Source organism: Marmota flaviventris, chromosome 4 (genome assembly GCF_047511675.1).
Source record: "Marmota flaviventris isolate mMarFla1 chromosome 4, mMarFla1.hap1, whole genome shotgun sequence".
In the NCBI taxonomy this organism is placed as follows: Eukaryota; Metazoa; Chordata; class Mammalia; order Rodentia; family Sciuridae; genus Marmota; species Marmota flaviventris.
Window position 1 is genome coordinate 156540673 of NC_092501.1, and position 21486 is coordinate 156562158.

General features: G+C 37.6%; 1 protein-coding gene and 1 non-coding gene across 3 annotated transcripts in view; one reads left to right on the forward strand and one right to left on the reverse strand.

Moving 5' to 3' along the window:
- Pcca (propionyl-CoA carboxylase subunit alpha) overlaps positions 1-21486 on the forward strand; it is a 359349-nt gene that overhangs the window by 23725 nt on the left and 314138 nt on the right. The window lies entirely within an intron of this gene.
- LOC114095623 (U6 spliceosomal RNA) lies at positions 6586-6687 on the reverse strand. Its single transcript, XR_003583290.1, has one exon. It is a non-coding gene; the product is annotated as a U6 spliceosomal RNA (small nuclear RNA).

Below are 21486 nucleotides of genomic sequence, written 5' to 3' on the forward strand. Positions count from 1 at the left end.
CCATTATGAATCTGTATCCTTAAATCAGAGAAAAATATTTGGAATTCCGAATTTTTAGTTTCTATGAACAGAATTTCTATAAATGTACATATCTTTTTGTGAAAATAGACTTTTATTTTTCTTGGTTAAATACTAGGAGAGGGGGTTGGGACTTGTAACTCAGTGGTAGAGCACTTGCCTAGCATCTATGAGGCCCTGGGTTTGAGTCCCAGCCCTGCAAACAAAAACAAAACTAAAACACCTAGGAAGGAATTTCTGGGTCATTCAGTAGATGAGGGGTTGGCAGCTTTTTTTTTTTTTTTTTTTTTTTTCCTTTCTTTCTTTTGTTTGGATGGTAAATATATTTGTTTGGAGAATAAATATATTTTAGACTTTGAGGGTGTCCATTGCTGCTGCTGCTGCTGCTGCTGCTGCTGCTGCTGCTTCTCCTCCTCCTTCTCCCCTGACCCTCCATTTTTTTGTGATATCTTTGGTATCAGAATGATCCTGGCCTCGTGAGTTGGAAAGTTTTCTCATCTATTTTTTTGGCAAGAGTTTGTGAAGAATTGGTATTAATTCCTCTTTAAATGTTTACCAGTGAAGCCATCTAGGATGTATATTTCCAAGATGTAGTTTTTTCTTAAATACTAATTCTTTTGTTATAGATTTATTCATATTTTCTTTAGAGAGTAATTGTAGTTTGGTTCTTTCTAGGAATTCATCATTTCCATCTAATTTATCTAGTTTATTGGTATAAAGTTGTTTATAGTATTTCCTTATTATTTTTATTTCTATAAAGTTGTAGTATTGTCTCCCTTTTCATTCCTGGTTTTAGACATGTGAGTCTTCTTCCTTTTTTTTTTTCCCCTTGGTCATTATCTTTGTCTGTTCAGGTTGTTATAACAGAACATCACAGACTGGGTGGCCTATACCCAGTAGAAATTTATTTCTTACAGTTCTGGAGGCTGGGAAGTCAAGATCAGGCAACAGCAGATTTGGTTTCCAGTGAGGGCCCCCTTCCTGGAACACAGATGAAGCTATCTAGCTGTATTTTCCCATGGTGGAAGGGCCAAGATCTTTCTGGCATCTTCTGTGAGATCATCAATCTCACTCATGAGTTCTCCACTACTATTTAACAGTATTCTTAGACGTAATAGCACTTAGTCAAGAGCTATAAAATGGTGGACAGCAGGGCAAAATTAAGAAGGTATTACTGAGTTCCGACTTGTACAGTTAACTGAATGACTCACTAGAAACAGAAAAATCTTATGGGAACTGGTTAAAGAATAATAAAGAAGCTGGACGAAGCTGGACATGGTGGTGCATGATGTGGTGGTGCATGAATAGCTGAATCACAGCTATTCAGGTGGCTGAGGCAAGAGGATCGCAAGTTTGCAGCCAGCCATCAGTATGGACAATTTAGCAAGAATCTGTCTCAAAATTAAGTAAAGGAAGGGCTGGGGATGTGGCTCAGTGGCAGAGCACTGGCTTAGCATGCACGAAGCCCTGGATTTAATCCCCAAAAGAAGGAAGAAAGAAATCTCTATCTTTACCTCATATATGAAAAAAATGTATATAATTTAAAACTAAAAAAATATCTAAATGAGATAAGAAATAGAACTTTAAAAAATAAAACTGGCTGGCCATAGTGTCATATGCCTGTAATCCCAATGATTTGAAAGGCAGATGCAGGAGGATTGTGAGTTCAAAGCTAGCCTCAACAACTCAGCAAGGCCCACAGCAACTTAGTGAAACCCTGTCTCAAAAAATGAAAATAAATAAATAAAGGGCTTGGGATATGGCTCAGTTAAGTGCCTCTAGTTCAATCCCTGATACTAGTATGGAAACAATGCATACTTAAGACACAATTTTTAGAACATACATGAAGACTTCTACTTTTATATAGGAAGACCATGTATTTTAAATGCTAGTTATTACTGAATTAATCTATACATTTAAAAAAATATTTATTTTTTAGTTATAGGTGGACACAATATCTTTTTTTTTTTTGGGGGGGGGTTGTTGAAGTCTGTTTATTTGTGTTAATGTAAAGCCTAGCAGCAATTAGAGTATAACCAAGAAAAATAGTTCAGACACTGTGATTTGTCTGGAGAAGGCAGCACTGGTGTTATTATTTTAACTTAAAAATCCAGCAGTATTTCAAATGTTCTTTTATAAGCAAAGATGCCATTCTACCTCCTTAAAGTACTATAACTGATTCTTTCCCATAAAAGTAATTTACATAGTTTTAGCAGTTTTTGCATGAAATTATACTGTGTGATGAGCAGATAAACTTACTGATGGTCACATTATCTTTGTTTTGTTTTTATGTGGTGCTGAGGATCGAACCTGGTGCCTCACGCATGGTAGGCAAGCACTCTGGCTTTGAGCCACACCCCCAGCCCCCACATTATTTATTTAAAAAATATTTTTAGTTGTTGATGGACACAATACCTTTATTTTATTTTTTATTTTTATGTGGTGCTGAGAATCAAACCCAGTGCCTCACACATGCTAGGCAAGTGCTTTGTCACTGAGCTACAACCCCAGCCCCTGTACATTTTCTTAAGTCTGAATAAATACAACAAAAGTTTTCTTTGGAAATTGACAGAAGATTAAATATGCAAGAATGTATTTTCCCCTTAGTTTATTCTGAGAAAAATTGGCAAGGAGAATAGCATAACATATTAAAATATATTATAAAGTGGGAACATTCATAAAATGTTGGAGTGAGGAGACACACAATGTGTCAAAATGCATTCTACTATCTTGTATAACTAATTGGAACAAATTAAAAATACAAAAAAAAAAAAAAAAGAAAAGAGGGAGACACCGATCTATGGAATAAATTTATTGAATTTTAGGCAGAGAGCTAATGTGGGAGATTTCTTGATTGCTAAAGGGCTGTATCAGAAGGCAGAGGAGTGGCATCCTAGGGCTGCTTGCCTATGATTTTGGGTAGTTCCAGAGAAGAAAAGAAACATAAGGAATGAGAGCTGTTTAATGACTAGAAGTTTCTTGTGCAGGTAGGTACTACAACATTAATTTGATGAGTAGTGAGAGCAAAGAATTTGAGAATTTAGATTTATTAAACTTGTACTCTTCAAAGTGCACCTAGATAACATTCATATTTTAAGTAAAAAGACCAGAACATTTCTCCATTAAAAAGTAGCAAAATATTACATATACAAACTGTTAGAATTAGGGTTTCAATTTTTTTTTTAATTTAAAATGACATTTCATTAGGTTAAGTGAAAAGTGTCCAGAGTATTTCAAATGAGAAAAATGATTCTGTACTTTAACCTTTGACCATGTTTTCTGTCTGTACTCCTAAATTGAACTTATCAATATTTGGTCGCTTTGTGTATAATCATGTTGAATTTAAATGTGAAATATCTGATATTTACCATGTTGAAACAAGAACCTAAAATCAGAGAAGTATTCACTGTGACTCACTTCTTATGCGGGCAGCCTGCTGTTTAAAGTGTGATTCCTGGTGTGTTCTGGAGTCTCAGCCTTAGGATTCCATAATGAGATTGAGTGGGGTTTCCTGTGAGCACTCTGGGATGATTGACAGTAAGGTGAGGGCAATCATCACTTTTCATGCCTACCCTTGATAATATTTCCCTGCTGTCTGGGGAGGGACTGAGAACAAATAGGACTTCGTGATGTCTAAGTAATTAGTGTATGTTGGTTCCAGCTGAACAAACTGGAGGGTAATGATCAGGTAAATGGAAATGGAATACATTAATGTAGGCTAAGGTATAAGAGACCTTAGGGGAAAACTTATCAAAATTTTATGGGATTGTTGGGATATCTTTATTTTATATCTTTTGATATATATATATATCTTTATATATACATATCTATCTATCTATCTGTCTTTATTAGCATATCTTTGCATTTATTATAGATGCACACAGAGATTAAATCAATTTAAATGTAAAAACCTCAAACATTTATTTATTTTTTCTTTGGTTTCAGGACATTTTTCAACCTTTTAAAATTTCACAAATTTGTTAGTGGACATTATTTGTAGCTGATGCTGTCACTGATCCTCAGTTATGAGTAAATGACTAGGGTCAAGCTTGTAAAACTTTTGGGGGTTGTTAACTGAAAATATCTAGTGACCTTTTGTGTGTGTGTGTGTGTGTGTGTGTGTGTGTGTGTGGTGTATTTAGTGATATTCTTAAATTGCTTGTACTAGTTAAAGGAGATGTTAAGATGGCCATCATGATCCATACTTCCTAGTTAGTCTTAATTAGGTCAGAAATATTTCCAGATGTTTAGTTTGCAATATAAAATTTATAGGCTCTTAATTATTGCAAAATATTTATAAATTGTCATCCTTCAATATTACATTTTCTTATCAGTAACATGAAGTCCCGTGGCAAAACCTCTGCATGGTGACTATAGTATAGCATTTAACAGGAAGGAAGGAAGGAATTGGTTTCATTGATGTGGTTTCGGATTTTAGAGTTCTGATAATTAGGTAATCAAATGGTTATAAAATGGCGTTCTTGCTTTAAAACTTAACTATTGCTCGCTGTTCTCATAAGACTTGGCCTTCAATAACCTTTTTAGATTAAGAACACAGTGAATCTATGCAAATTTGAAACACTGGGCTTCTCAGAGAAGCACTAAGTGTAATCAGGAGAGGAAAGCATTTAAGATGTTTAGACATTTTCTTTTCTTTTTTGCAAGTATTGTTTTTGGAAAAACTTATTTTGCAGAAACACTGTGCCCTATCAATTTTAAATGTTTTGATTATCTTTAGCTTGGCTAAATTACTTTCTCTGCATTTTGGGTAAAATGGAATAGGATAAGATTCCTGGTAGGAATTTGTTCACATTAATATGGCTCATCAGGGACATTATATTTAATTGGAGATCCTGCAGAATAGTAGCAGGAGGCTGAAGAGAATTATTTAGCATTAGCAATGGCTCGTCTGGGAGTTGTGCACTAATCAAGGCGCTGGAGTGTTAGCGGTGGGGATGATGGGAATTATGACGATTATGACATGTAAGCATGTCTGCGTGCAAACTGGACAGGCAATGAGTTAATCAAGAAGTATATTAAATGGCTCCCATGCTGATTCATTATTATCTACCATAGTGCTTGTCAGGTTGTGTATTTAAAAAATACAATTATTGTTGAGTTCAATGTGTATGTGAGCTGAATTCAGCCATCATTCTTTGCTTTTCAATAAAGCAATCTTAAATTGCCTTATACATATAAAAGTAGAAAATTGTGTCAGTTGTGGTTTGTGTTTTAAAGTGTAGTATCTTTTTTATCACTTTAGAGTCAACCTCTAATTTTGGACTCATTTAAAAATTTGTTTGCTTTGTCCTTTTTTGCATTCATTGTAAATACTCTTTGCTTATTTCTTACTGCATAAAGGATTTGGATTCAGAAATAAAATATATGTACCTTTAGTTTTCAAGTTGAAAATAATTCTAGTATTTCAGAGAGAAATTAATGTTTAACACATGAAGCTATGGAAAAATCAAAGCTTCAATGTTTCCACCATCAAAATGCTCCAAAATCGGGAGTGGGGCGTGGAAATCTCCTTTGCTGTAGTGGGTGGTCTCTTTGTGCCAGGTAGACCCATTCTGTGCCCAGCATGGTTAGAGCCATCTGTCATGAAACTATCAGTTAGAAATGCTAGAAACGTACATATTTTGGGGAAATGGAACTAATAAATTGAATTCCTTTTAGAAAATAAATTGAAATGCAGCATAAATTCATGAGCAAACTAGATTATATCTGTAGACAAATTTATAGAGTTGCTATACAGATGAACAATTTTTTTTTATTACTGTAGGCGCTGCCAAATTTAATAAAACTTTCTACCAAACGGACCTTCATGTATTAACTTAATTAAAGCAATATTATGGATAATGCTCAAAGTGTTAACCTGTGGGTGGTTGTTATTGAAATCCATTATCTGTGGAGTCAGTATTAGTGGTCAGCAACATCAGAAGTAAAACTTGCAACCAAGAGCGTCCCTTGGGAGCTGTGAGCCCAGCAGGTTAAATCGTCAAAACCCAGCAAAGCTTCTTAAAAGACTGATAGTTTAAGCCCCCTGGAGTGAAAGGTAAACCAGTCATTCCAGTCAGGAAAGGACCATGACTTTATTTAGCAGTCAAGCAAAAATTACATTTGGACAGGAAAAAGGGATTTATATCAGTATCTTCATGTATGAGTTATTTTATTCGTATATATGTTCATGTACTTTAGCTTTAATAAAAACATTCCAACTTCTTGTTTTGGTGCTGGGAGTTGAATCAGGGCCTCTTGCGTGCTAGGCTAGCACTCCACCAATGAGCTACATAGACCCTCATACCCAACTTTTTAATATGCTGAGAGTGACTTGTGAAAAATTTGCTTTATAAAATGAAAAGATGTGTCCCAAGGCCTTCCACGTTTTTTGTTAATAATAAGAACTTTATCCTTTTTCTTACACTAAAATTCAGTTTAGAAAAAATTTGACTTAAAAAAACTGTACATATTAATGGGGTACCGTGTAATATCTTCATAGATCTATACATTGCTTACAGTTTGAATTAGGTTAAAAATATGTATTTCCTCAAACGTTTATCATTTCAAAGTATGGAAAGCTTTACAGACTTGCGTGTCGTCCTTGCACAGGGGCCATGCTGGTCTCTGTATTATTCCAACCTAATTTTTCTGTGCTGCTGGTGATCAAATCCAGGGCCTTGTGCACGCTAGACAAGCACTGTACCATTGAGCTGCACTCCACCCCTGTATGGTTCCAGTTTTAGTACATATACTAAAATTTTAAGACTAAAACTGAAACTTTATGAATACATCTTTTTGGTTTTGTTTATTTAAAAAATTCTGGTGAATTTAAATGAAAGTTTTAAAGGGAACTTATGTATTTTAGTGTTTTTAGTACCTGGTGGTATGGAAAAGTACCCAATTATACATATATTCTTCTGTAAAAATCTAAAGAATGATTGGAGATACTATCTTACTGAAAAAGCATATATTTAATGACTATTTGAAAATACAGCTTGACTTTATTCCATTGTTTCAGTGTTTACAAGGCCATAAATCAACCTGTATATATTACAGCCTCTTTAAGACCTCTTAATGGAAGAAGTCATGATCATTCTAAATAGTACCATATTTATCCCTTATTGAGTATCTGTGGCATAGTAGAAACACATAATTATATAAGGGGATTAGTATTGTCACTATTTTAAATTGAGAAAATTGGAGCTTCCAGATATAAAAAAGAGTGCCAATAATCTTTTATCTAGTAAATGGTGGAGCTACTTCATGTAGCTAGAGTTGTATTCCTTCTGTTGTAGCACATTGTTTTCCCTACTAAGTATAAGGAAAAATGCCCATTCTCCTTAAAAGGGTGTTTGAAACTGGATTTTATTAGTGGCTGGGTATTAGGTTAGGCACTGGAGGTAGAGAATATGATTTCTGCTCTTATGGCACTCAGCATGCAGTGGTAGAGACAGATATAGAATAGGAAAAGATGTGAAAGTTATAGATTGTGGTGTTATGAGGGAAACAAGTTGTTGATGGAGAATCATGGGGGCCTCCTTATTAATAAAGTGGTCAAGTAAATCCTCTCTGAGGGATAAAATATGACCTGAGACCAATGGGTGGGGGTCGGTCCATCCTCAGCTAGACAGGCAGAATAGCATGCACAGAGGTCCTGAGCCACCACTCTACTAAAGGAGTTTTATTAAGATTACCAGTAACTGTCTCAGGCTAAATCCAATGGGTTTTTTCAGTCTTCTCCTATGTGACTTCTCAACAGTGTCTGACACTGTCAGTTACCCTTCTGCCAACATTCTCTTGTCTTGGCTTTAGTGACATCTTAATCTCCTGGTTACCTTTCTGCTTCTGTGATTCTCTGTGTTGTCTGTGTAGAAATGACTCTGGCATCATTGGGAGGCTGGCATACTCTCTCTTTCCCTTGTTCTGGAAACATTTTATTCTTCCCATTTTTCTGTGGTTTTGATCAGCTGTAGATTCCTAATTTTCTTTCTTGCTTTTTAAAAATATTTTTATAATAAGTTCTTTTTAAGTATACATGACAGTAAAGTGTATTTTGACATATTATGCATACATGGAGTATAACTTATTCTAATTAGGGTCCCCTTCTTGCATTTGTGCATGATGTGGAGTTTTACTGGTTGTTCACATATGAACATAGGAAAGTCATATCCAATTAGTTCTATTGTCTTTCCTAATCCCATCCTTCCTCCCTTCCCTTCATTCCCCTTTGTCTAATCCAATAAACTTCTATTCTCCCCTTCCCCTCTCTTACGTTTTAGCATCGTCATATCAGAGAGAACATTTGGCTTTTGGTTTTTTGGGTTTCTGGGACTGGCTTATTTCACTTAGCATGATACACTCCTAATTCTGTCCACACCCTGCCAACATCTCTACTTGGATACATCAAAACTACCTCAAACTTAACATGACCCAAACTTAACCTTTCATGTAGGTTTCATGTAGCTAAGTCCTCTTGCAGAAGCAAAAAATAAAGGAATTTGTCTTCACCACTACTTTATCTTTGACTTTTCAAATTCTAATCCATGAATAAATCCTTATTCAAAATAATTTGTAATCTAGTCTTGTTCCTTCCTTAATGAGGTCTTTTTTAGCCTATTTTACTAGTGAATCTTTTCTATTTGATCCTAATAAAATTTCTTCAAGGATGGAAGGTATGGCAGCTGAATAAGGGCCTCCTGGAAATGTCTAATTCCTCATCTCTGAGGCCTGTGAATATTACCTATTACCCCCGAAGCGACTTTGCAGGAGTGGGCAAGTTAGGGATCTTTATATGGAGAAATTATTTTGAATTTTCTGACAGCCCAATGTAATCACAGGGTCCTTATTAGAAGGAGGTAGATTAGGGTAGAGTAGGAAGGGTGAAGACAGCAAGAAGTTGGAGGGATGTGAGGAGGCAGCTGAAAGAGAGGGGAAGATGGATTCTCCCCTTACAGCCTCCAGAAGGAACCAGCCTGCCGACATCTTGATGTTAGTGCCATAAGACTCTTCTCTGACTTCTGTCTAGAATTATAAAATAATAAGTTTGTGTTATTTCAAGTCACCAACTGTGTGATAATTTGTTGTAGCATCAGTAGGAAATGATCATAGAAGCACTGGTTAGATTTCAGAAATTCTATCAACGTTTTAACCATATATCCATAGACCTAGAAAAATCTCAATATACACTTTTGTTCTTGAAGAAAACCTAATTTATTGTGAATTCTTTGTCAGACTGATAATTTCATCTGTAATGTTTTGTCTGGCGTGAACTATTTTTTCACCAGTGAAATTTTTGGTGGCTTTCTTAGCATTAGATTTCTTAATGTGTTTTGGAATTTTGGTGTGTAGTCTCTTTTTAGATGAAAGTTTGAAAATGTTCATTCCTCTACCTGTTCCTCCCTCTCCTTCATCCTTCCCTCACCCCTTGCTTCCTGTCTTTCCCCTTCCTCTGTCTTTCCTGGTTTTTCTCTCACCCCTACCATCCCCAACCAAAACAAAACAAAAACCCACCATTTCTCCCTGACCAGCAGCTTTGTGGTTGCCTCACAGGTGTTTAAGTTTAGGATGCCTAGTCCATCTAGGCCTTATAACCATGATGTGGGCACATGGCAGGTCAGTCACAGAAGCAGGTTCAGATTTCCACCCTGAAGCTGTAGCAGCTCAGATGGTATTTAGTGGCTTTCTCTTTAGGACTAGGGAAGCTCCTCCTTAGCCTGATTTTAGCTGGTGACTCTGGCTGTCTTCCAGCTTCTGTACAACATTCTTAATGGTCTGATTTTTGCATCTGGCACTTCCTGCTTCTGAAAGAACCAGTAAAGTTTGCCTTGTTCCTTGTTAGGCATTTTTCTTCTGTTTTGAGTTCATGAAATGTTTACTACCTATTTCTGGTTTCTTTTTCTCATGGTTTTCTTATGTAGATTTAATTGTGATTGCTGGACATTTTTAGCAGAAGGAAGTTTTGAAGCATGAACTCACTATGCCAGCCTTTTTTCAAAAAATATTTATTTTTTAGTTGTAGTTGGACACAATATGTTTAATTAATTAATTAATTAATATGTGGTGCTGAGGATCAAACCCAGGACCTCGCCTGTGCTAGGTGAGTGCTCTACCGCTGAGCCATAACCCCAGCCCCTATGCCACGCCAGCCTTTTTTGTGCTAAATTTGACTTACATTTACAAAGACCACAGAAAAATGCCAGTCTCAAAATTGTGTTTTTGCTCAATTTCAAGCACTAGCATCTAAGTTCTGCATTTGATGTCTGACTCGTTGGTTATGCAATTAGCTACAGCATGCTAGTGTGTCTGGGCGTTGTCTTGCCAGTTCTGGGTTTCTGGCCATAGCAGTCATTTGCCTAATCTGGGGTAGATCCCTTGGCTGTGTGTTCTTGCTACTGGAAGTGGCCAAAGTGGCAGCCACCAGGTTGGAGTAGCCAAAAAGGGAGAATTTCATTAGGCATCTTTAGGGAGATTAAAGGCTGTCTGAGGATGACCAAGACAGACTTGTGTCTGATTTGTGCATGTGAATTCGAACCTGGAGTTAGAACAAGAGAGCCTCTAACTCAGGTGAACAAATCAGATGACAATCCACTGTGGACATCTCCAGTCATTTATTTATTCAATAATGCACTGGGTATAGGTGTGGTGTATCCAGTGGAAAGTTTGCATGCTTTCTGAGGGCAGGAACTTGTCTGTGTGCATGGGAAAGCGTTAAGTTCAGGTAAAACTGCTTATGAATAGTATTCGAAGATGTCTTGTTTTGTAAACATCTGAGTGTTTAGTTGTTTCCAAGTCTTCCTGTGAATCAATCATAAATTAATCCCCAAATCTACACTGTGCTTCCCAAATGGATATTACACATTTTAGTAAAGGGCCCTATATAATTAAATCTTGTAAAGTATCTTCAGTGAACTATTCTAATTAAGTGTTATAGATCCTGAGGTTGCTCCATTACAGCTCAGCTGGGATGCTCTCAGATGCAATATGGGAGTTCAGTTTCAAAGTTCAGTACACAAAGCTATTTGTGAAGGTTTTATATACAGATGTTTCAATTTGTAAATTTTGACTTTATAGTGCAGCGAAAATGATACATGTTCAGTAGAACTGTACTTGGAATTTTGGGTTGTTTCCCAGGCTAGCAAAGTGCAACTTGGTCTCTTGAGGTGTCAGTCAGTGGCAGGAGCAAAGCTCCCAGACAGCCACTTGAGGGTCTGGAAACAGACGACACTCTGTGTATACCTTGTTGATAAGCTAGGGTGGTCTGTAGGTTAGGTATTGCTAGAGTTTAGATCTTAAATGTGCCCCAAAGGCCCATGTGTGAAAAACTTAGTCCTCAGCTTGGGACTATTGGGAGGTGGTGGACACTTGAAGAGGCGGGGTTGTCATGTGATGTGTTCTTGTCATTGGGAATATGCTCTCAAAGGAAAGAGTGACCCTAGCCCCTTTTCTTCTTTTTTCTCTTTAATCCTGGCCATGAATTGAACAGTTTGCTGCACTACATGCTCTCTGACATGAGTTACTGTGCCACCATGGGCTCAAAGCCATGGAGCCAATCTGGTCATAGACTGAAACCTCCAAAACTGTGAGGCCAAACAAACCTTTTCTTCTTATAAAGTGACTATTTTAGGTACTTGTTACACCAGTGGAAAATCCACTAGCACAAATGTATTCAGTGCATTTTCAACTTAATATTTTGAATTTATGGTGAGTTTATTGGGACATAGCCCCATTGTAAGTGGAGTATCTGTGATTTTTCCTTTCAATAAAAAATGTTTCCATGTGTTAGTTTTTTACATTTAAAAATTAATTTATTTTCAACTGTGGTAGAAACACGTATAACCTAAAGTTTTCATTTAAAAAAAAATTTTTTTTTTAGTTGACACTGGACCTTTATTTTTTATTTTTTCATTTATATGTGGTGCTGAGAATTGAACCCATTGCCTCACACATGCTAAGCAAGTGCTTTACCACTGAGCCACAACCCCAGCTAAGGTTTACCATTTTTAACCATTCTTGAATGTAGTATTCTTTGACATTAAGTATAGTCACAGTGTTTTGCAAGATGAAAAAATTTAGGGAGGTGGATGGTGGTGATGGTTCAACATACCAATTTTAAAATAATATGCTTTATTGTTTTTTAGTGTTTTAAAGCATTTGTAAAGATTTGTCTGTCCTTATGGTATTTTATTAACTTGCATTGTGTAGGTTCTAGGGAGTGACGGATATTCAGTCTTTAACAAATATCAGTTGAGTGCCTGTCATGTGCAGGTGTGCCGTGTTTTCTGAACTAGGCAGACATGCCCTCATGTGGCTTCCAATTCAGGAGGAGGAGCAGGCTTTTTAAATGACATATGGTTGTGATATATAGTTAATGGAAATTGTAGGGTGTTTTGTAAATATGGGACAAGAGGATCTGAGCCCATGGCAGTGTGTGTGTGTGTGTGTGTGTGTGTGTGTATGTAGGGGCAGCTTTCTTGAGGAAGTAACATTTAGAGTCCTAAAGAAGAGCTGGGCTGTAGCTCAGTGGTAGAACACTTGCTTAGCATGTGTCAGGAACTGGGTTTGATCCTTAGCACCACATAAACATAAATAAAATAAAGGTACTGTGTCTATCCACAACTGGAGTGGGGGGAAGACAGGAATTAGGGCTGGGGCTGGGAGGAGAAAAGGGCCGAGGTGAATGGAGCTTGGTAATTTTGAGAAAATCAGGTAGGTCAATGTACCTTTATTTTTTTTTAAGAGAGAGTGTGAGAGAGAGAATTCTTTAATATCTATTTTTAAGTTTTCGGCGGACACAACATCTTTGTTGGTGTGTGGTGCTGAGGATCGAACCCGGGCCGCGCGCATGCCAGGCGAGCGCGCTACCGCTTGAACCACATCCCCAGCCCCTCAATGTACCTTTAAATAAGAGACCCATGGTATTGTTTTTAGTATTCATCTATATCTAAATATAATCGACTTTTTTCTTTTGTGTACTTCTGTGATTTTTTTTTCTTTTCAGGGCTGGGGTTTGAACTAGCCAATAGCACACTGGGGATAAAGAGCAGTTCCTTCACCCTGCAAAGCCCCTCGTGCATCCCTTTACAGTCACATCTTCTGCACCCTCCCTCTGGCAACTACAAGTGCACTGTTGTCATTCCTATATAGTGGGTGACTCTTTGAGTTGGTTACTTTCATTCGGCGGAAGCTTTTTAATTAATCCAAACTGTTGTGTGCCATTAGTTTGTTCCTTTTTATTACTGAGTAGTATTGCATCGTGTGTGTGTGTGTGTGTGTGTGTGTGTATTGTTGTTGTTGTTGTTTTTTTCATTTATCCAGTGAAAAACATTTGGGTTGTTTCCAGCTTTTGACAATTATGAATAGAGCTATTTTAAACATTTGTTTACAGATTTTTATGTGAATATGTTTCTTTAGGATAAATGAGGTGGGGTTGCTGGTCATATGGTAAGTATATGTTTAACTGAATAAGAAACTGCCAGACTTTTGCAGAGTAACTGCATTTCTACCAGAATGCATGAGTTGTGTATTGCATTCTCTCCAGCACATAGTATTGTCAGTATTCTAAATTTTGACCATTTTTGTAGGTCAAAATTGGTATTTCATTGTGGGTTTTTTTTGTACTGGGATTGAACTCAGGGGCACTCAACCACTGAGCCACATCCCCAGCCCTATTTTGTATTTTATTTATTTAGAGACAGGATCTCACTGAGTTGCTAAGCACCTAGCCATTGCTGAGACTGGCTTTGAACTCATAATCCTCCTGATTTGCATTTCCCTAGTGGCTAATGGTATAGAACATCTCATGTGTTTATTTGCCTTCATTTTTAGTAAAGTCACTGTTCAAGTTTTGCCCATTAGATTTTTTTTCCCCCTGTTATTGAGTTTAGAGAGTTCTTTATATATTCTGGATACAAGTTCTTTGTTGATAGATGATTTGCAAATAGTTTATTCCTAGCAGTAGCATGTTCTTTTGTTCCCTTGACAGTGTCTGCTGCTGCAGATCAAAAGTCTTTCCTTTTTTTTTTTTTTGAGATGGTTATTACTTTGTTACCTGGGTTGGTTTCAAACTCTGGAACCAGGTGATACTCTGACCTTACCATCCTGGGTAGCTGGGACTATATGTGTGTGCTCTCACTCTCAGCTAAAAGTCTTTAATTTTGATAAAGTCAGTTTTCACAATTTTTACTTTTCTCCTCTGTTAAGTGTACTTTTAGTAGCATGTCTTAGAACTCTTGGCCTTGTTCCAGGCCATGAAGATTTTTTTCTAAGAGCATCAAAATTTTATATTTAGGTATGTGATCCTTTTCAAGTTTTTTTTTTATATAAAGTTTAAGTGTTTTTTTAAAAAAAACATTTATATTTAGTTGTAGGTGGACACAATACCTTTATTTTATTTTTATGTGGTGCTGAGGATCGAACCCAGTGCCTCACACATGCTAGGCAAGCGCTCTTTCTCTGAGCCACAACCCCAGCCCCTTAAGTTTTAGTTGAGTTTGTGTGTGTATGTAGATGTTGGATTGGTTCTATGCCATATGTTGAAAATGATCACCATTTATTGAAAATGATATTTTTCTATTGTATTGCTTTTGAACTGTGTAAAAAGTTAAATGGTATGGTATTTATATGGATCTATTTTGGGACTTTTCCCTCTTTGATCTATATATATATGTCTATCTTTTTGACAATGCTACATTGTCTTGATTATTGCAGCTTTATAGTCAGTCCTGGAATTGTTTTCTTTATTAACAAAACCAAACCAAACAATGTTTAGGTATTACGTGTAATAAAAAAACAAAAGATGCCTTTACTTCACTTGTATTAAATCTAATAATAGTCAAAAGAAGGGCTGGGGTTGTGGCTCAGTGGTAGAGTGTTTAGTTAGCATGTGTGAGGCACTGGGTTTGATCCTAAGCACCACATATAAACAAATAAATGAATAAATAAAGGTTCATCAATAACTTAAAAAATTAAAGAAATAGTCAAAAGAAGACATATAAATAGCTAAAGCAAATTAAAAAATCATTTTCCCTAGGGGAGGGGAGCGGGGATAGTAGAGGATAGGAAAGGCAGCAGAATACAACAGACCCTAGTATGGCAATATGTAAATCAATGGATGTGTAACTGATGTAACTCTGCAATCTGTATACGGGGTAAAATTGGGAGTTCATAACCCACTTGAATCAAAGTGTGAAATATGATATATCAAGAACTATGTAATGTTTTGAACAACCAACAATAAAAATTAAAAAAAAAATCATTTTCCCCATTAGATTTGTTGAGAGCCACAGCCGAAGGGGCCCCAGCAAACTTCCAGCTGCCAGCAAACTTCCAGCTGCCAGCTGATGATTGGCTCACAGCCGCCCCAGCAAACTTCTAGCTGCCAACTGATTGGCTCCTCTGTGGTGATGCTCATTGGGCTGTTTCCCCGCCCTTTCAGACCACGGAGCTGCTCATTGGGGGACTTTTTTTGGCTCTGCGCGAGACCCAGCCAATCTGCCTCCAGAGCAGGAGGAGTGGGGGAGGTTGAGAGGCTTGTGGGAAGCCGGTGGTGGCAGTTGGGCTCTGAGGGTTTTTCCTGAGGAGCTGTGTGGTGTGGTGTGTGTGTTCTAAAAATAAAGTTCGTTTCTTTTGACAAGTGGCTCCTGAATTGTGTCCAGCCAGACTGCGGCAAGATTAATAAAATTAGACCTACTATGTTCACTGATGGTGTGATGTGGGAAATTCATCTCTAATAGGGTGTAAGTTGATAGAAGATCTGAAGCATGTCATTTGCAGTATTTATATTTTCACATATTTTTCTTTTTTTTAAAATAATTTTTTAAATATTCTTTTTTGGTTGTCAGTGGACCTTTATTGTTTATTTGTATGCGGTGCTGAGAATCGAACACAGTGCCTCACACATGCTAGGCAAGTGCTCTACCACTGAGCCACAACCCCAGCCCCTCACATATTTTTCTTATAGAAAGATATATAGAGATTGGCATGTTTAGGGATTCTTATTACAGCTTATAGTAGCTGCAAATTAGAAACCATGCCTAATACTAGTAGAATGGTTAAATAAGTTATGGTTCATCCATATTACTGGGGAAATTGGTATTAGTTAAAAATTGTGAGGTAGAACAAAACTGTTGTGATAGAATGAGTTCCAAAATAATATGTGGTATGAGAAGTTTTATGCCCAAGAAAATCTAAAATGCAAAATAAAATGATTCCCTGTTATGTCTCTATATATGAATTAAAATGCTTAGGTAAGTCTAGAAGGATACAGCAAAACTGATAATAGTTGAGTAATAGAAAGTGGGACTGGGAGGCCTTTAAGGGGATGGGAATAATGGTTATATGTTACTTGAATTGCTCAATATATTCTTTTAAAATCAAACTAGTGTGTACATATATTATTTTGATAAATAAAATTTAAAAATTGAGAAAATCTGGATAACTCTGATGCATATAGCACATCATAGCTGCTGGGGGTGCTTTGAGATTTCTTGACTGTAGTGGCTACTCATGTTTTATTGGAACTGATATTTAGCTATTTGTATGGTTTGCTGAAACACTTTTTAAAAATTAAAATGGAGTGTTTCTTTTATTTGTTCAAATTAGTTCTACATGACAGTAGAATGCACTTGGACATATCATACATGAATGGAGTATAACTTCTCATTCTTCTGGTTGTACATGATGTAGAATCACAATGGTTGTGTACTCATATATGCACATAGGGTAATAATATCGGATTCACTCTACTATCCTTCCTAACCCTACACCCCCTCCCCTCCCTTTGGTCTAATACAGAGTATCTCTATTCCCCCCACTCCTCACCCCTACACCCAGGCCAGCACCAGTAGCAGCCTCACCATCTGCAGTTGGCTCACCTGCTACTGAACCCTAGCAGCAGATCTGATGGCCCCAGATGACAACTGCTGCAGCTGGTGTGGCTGTGGGCCCTGTTGTTGGGCATACACTAGGCAATGTCATCACTGAGGGTGTCAGTGGAGAAAGTAATGCTGAGCCCTCAGAGCCTGACATCACTTACCAGGAGCCTCAGGGAACCCTGCTGGCATAGCAGCAGGCTTGATGTCCCTTGCTTTTGTGAAGTAAAACAATTTGTGGAATGTGCCCAGGAAAAGCACTGTGAGGGTTTCAGTGAGGTGCTGAAACAGTGCAGAAATGTAAATGGATTAGACTAATCAAGAAGTGTAAAGGCAAAAAGTAGAAAATCAACTCTGATGACCAAGTTACTTTAGAATAATAATGTAACCAATAGTCAAAATATGAGTTATAAAACCATAAGTTGAACCTCTCTTGCTAATGGCTTCATTGCTTCTGAAGGGCAGTGGAGAGGGTGTTCTAACTGCATAGAAGTTCACTTCACTTAGTTGGTGTGGAATTTTGGGCTGGGCAAATGTTTGTGTGACCTTCTTAAGCCAACTGTTTTCTTTTTTTGAGTACGTGGGATTGAACTCAGGGACACTCAACCACTGAGCCGCATACCCAGTCCTATCTGTTGTATTTTATTTAGAGATAGGGCTCACTGAGTTGCTTAGGGCCTCACCATTGCTGAAGTTGGCTTTGAACTCTTGATCCTCTTTTCTTAGCCTCCTGAGCCTCTGGGATTATAGGCTTGAGCCACTGTGCTTGGCTGATGTTGTTTGTTTGTTTGTTTTTTTGGTGAGTTAATTAGAGTATAGTGATCTTCCTCCCACTCCAAATATAAAGCTTTACTGAAACATATCATGCCCACTAGTGGTTACATATTATCTATGACTGTTTTTAAAACTCTTCAAGGGCAAAGTTGAATAGTTTTTTTTTCTTTTTAAAAATATTTATATTTCAAATGTAATAAAGATAAATATAAAATATAATAAATGAAGACGCAGTATCTTTATTTTTACATTTCTGTGGTGCTGAGGATCGAACCCAGTGCCTCGTGCATGCTTGGCGAGCACTCTACCACTGAGCCACAACCCCAGCCCCTTTCTTTTTCTTTTTCTTTGTCCTAATTAGTTATACATGACAGTAGAATGTACTTTGACACATCACACATAGATGGGATATAACTTCTCATTCTTCTGGTTGTATATGATGTAGAATCAGTAGGTTGTGTAGTCATACATGCACATAGGGTAATAATGTCCAATTCATTTTACTCTCCTTCCTACCCCTAGACCCCCCCCCCCCTTCCCTTCAGTCCCCTCTGCTTAATCCAAAGTAACTCTATTCTTCTCTAGTGCCCCCCACCCCTTGTGAATTAGCATCCTCATAGTCAAAGAAAACATTCTGCCTTTGGTTCTTTGGGACTGGTTTATTTTGCTTAGCATGATATTCTCCCAGCTCCATCCATTTTACCTACAAATGCCATCATTTCATTCTTCTTTAAGGCTGAATAATATTCCATTGTATATATAAAGCACATTTTCTTTATCCATTCATCTGTTGAAGGACACCGAGGTTGGTTCCATAGTTTAGCTATTTTGAGTTGAGCTGCTATAAACATTTATGTTGCTGTATCACTATTGATGGAGAACCAGGGCAGCACTGCTGATACTCTTAAGTATCATAACACTAGAATATTTGCTAGACAGTCCTTTACAGGGAAAGTTTGCTCACCCCTAGTTCTAGTGGAAGTAAAGTAGCTTACAGAATCTCCAGCAGGGCAAAAAGACCTTGGGTAACCTAGTCAGGAAAAATAGATCTGTTCTGGAACAAACTCCACTTCTATTACTGAACACATTTGGCGATGTGATGCTCTGGAGTGGACGCAGAAGTTCTTCAGAGTAGCCCAGATGAACTGAGGGCTTTATATCCATGATTGTTAGGGAGGCAGTCCACCTGCAGGGGTGCCACATTATATTATTGTCCCTTCTTTACCTGAGAATCATTTGGATTTACCAGATGGTGGAGCACTTAGCTCATATAGATGTACTTTATCTAAAAGGGAGTCTGGAAATTGTTCTTTTTTGCTTTATTATCTCAATAGTAGAGGGAATCAAACTATAAGGACTGTTGGAATGGCTATTTAATAAGTCTACCTGCCATGGAAGTTACCATTCACCTTCAAATTCCCTTTCCTTTTAGAGTTCCAAAACATAGGTTTCTCTCTTTTCCTTCTCCGCTCTCCTGCCTATAAATCAAACACAAACAAAATTACTAGGATAGTTTTATGTTAGGGAATTACCCCACATTGTAGAAGATGATATGTGCCACATATGTGATATGTTCCTGTAGTCCCAGCTAGTGGGCAGTCTGAGGCAGAAGAATTATGTGAGCCTTAGTGATAATAGAGGTCAGCCTGGGTAACAGGGTGAGACCCCCATTTCAAAGAAGCAACAAAAACAACACTGCAACAGCCCCCAGTACATAATGGATGCACCAGTATGGAAACACCAGTCTGCTGCTTCCAGCCCCACAGAGTGACATGGGCCTCTTTAGTGCTACAAATACCAAGGGTTGTGTCACAACTAAGGAACACACAGCTGTCAAGAGTGAGTTTTACTCAACATGTTATAAGTTGCTGTCAGACTCATGGATCCTGGTGTAAGTTTTAAGACTCTTGAATTAAAGGACAGTTTATTCCTCACAGCCATCACGGTGCTTAGAGTCTGAGCAGTGCTGCCTTGGTCCTTCAGGATGATGCAAGAGTGTCAAGAGGATGCCTGCTGTGCAGTGGGTTACTTTATAGGGAGGAACTCAGAGAGGTTCTTCTCACAGTGTGAACATTTGCCCCAGGGGGAGACACACACTCTCTTCCAAGATTTTTATGCAAATGCAGTTTGTAACAAAGGGGTTTGCTTGCAAGATGTGCAGAAATGTGAAAGACCCATGGAAGATTCTGCCCAACTACCGCTCAGGACTCAGTATCTTTTGTAGCAAGCAGCAAACAACCCAGTTCTCTTCCTCCAGGAATCGAGTAGTCCCACACAGTCATACTATGGTGGCTTATCTTTACTTGTTCATTTCCCCCCTAAGCTAATAAAAAAGAAAGCAAATAAACCCAAACCATGTATCAGTCATCACTTGGCTCTCCCAGCCTTTACCTCTAACCACATCAACACTCCCCACCCAGACTTCCCTTTTCATTCTCATCTCTGTTTCTTCCCCTGCTGCTGTACCCCACCCTCCAGTTTTGCAGACATATGCCTTTACCAAGGTTTTCCCCAGGACTAGGTGTCTGCATGATCCTCCACCTCCACTCTTCCTCTCTCACTTGATGCTTCAAGGAGTCTGTGTGAGAAGATAGTTCTAGTGTTGCTGTTTTTCATTCTTCTGTTGTGCACTGTGTCCTCAAGAATGCATCCCTGCAAGACAAAGGCTTGGCGGGATGGTGGTGGTGATGGTAGTGGTAGTGGGGGACAGACCAACTTTGCTTGGTCCCAGGATTAATACAAAATCATTTCTCTTTTGTGATATGAAAATGGAATCGTAGAAAATGTTCCAGGAATTTTGCAACCTGCAAAAGCCTGTTTATTCTCCTTTTTTCCTATAAATTTTAAGTTCCAGTTTTACTACTTTGATAATTATATAAGTTAGAAAAAATGATTAAGTCTTTAATTCTGTTATCTAAAACAATCATGAATAAATATGTCTTAGTGCTACACAAAATGAAATCGAAGTGAATGTAATACTTAGGGCCTTAGGGTAAAAAAATCATTCTTTGTTTACTAGGGATGAAACTGCCTTTCTGGAAAGTGTGCCATAATGCTATAGACTTGAAACTTGTAAAGGTCTCTTTAGATACTTATAAGAAAGAAGAAGAGTTTTGATCTCTCTCTCTCTCTCTCTCTCTCTCTCTCTCAGAAATAGAAGTTTTTATCTGGTTGTTCAAAAATATTTTTTTCATTTCTTCAAATTTAGATTGATGCAGTTAACTTTCTTTAATTTTTTCAGTCTGTATGAGTAATTTCCTTATGTTAGTAATGTTTGGAGGATTCGGTGGCTTCTAGTTCTGGCTGGATCCTGTGAGGCACTGCAGTTTTCAGGTAGGAACCCTTCTAGTTTGTATTACAGCCAGCCTCCTGGTGTTCCTTCCAGACACTGATTAGCATGGAAGGAAATCCAAGGAAACACTGTGGTCATGGTAAATAGTGCCCTGTGGACCCCTGTTGTAGGCAGATTTTGTTGAGTCATAGGCTTCAACATCTCCCAGTGTGAAGGAACATCTTCAGTGCTACATATCTTCCTTATCTTCCTCAACCTGTACTAGTTTAGAAGGCATTGAAAAGCTTTCCCTCAGACAGTTGAGCTTTATGCTAAATATACCATCTGACCTACTATTTTTTAACACTTAAGATGTAATTTTTATCATAAGAATAGGAACTCAGTGGAATCTCTTTTTCAGTATGTATTAGTGACTGACTAATAGGAATTTTTCTATTAACCCAAAGTTTTAAAATCCAGGCATAATTTTAACCTGTTTATATCTACACATTTAAATTTATTTTTGAAAAGTCAGTAGGAAAATGACTTTTC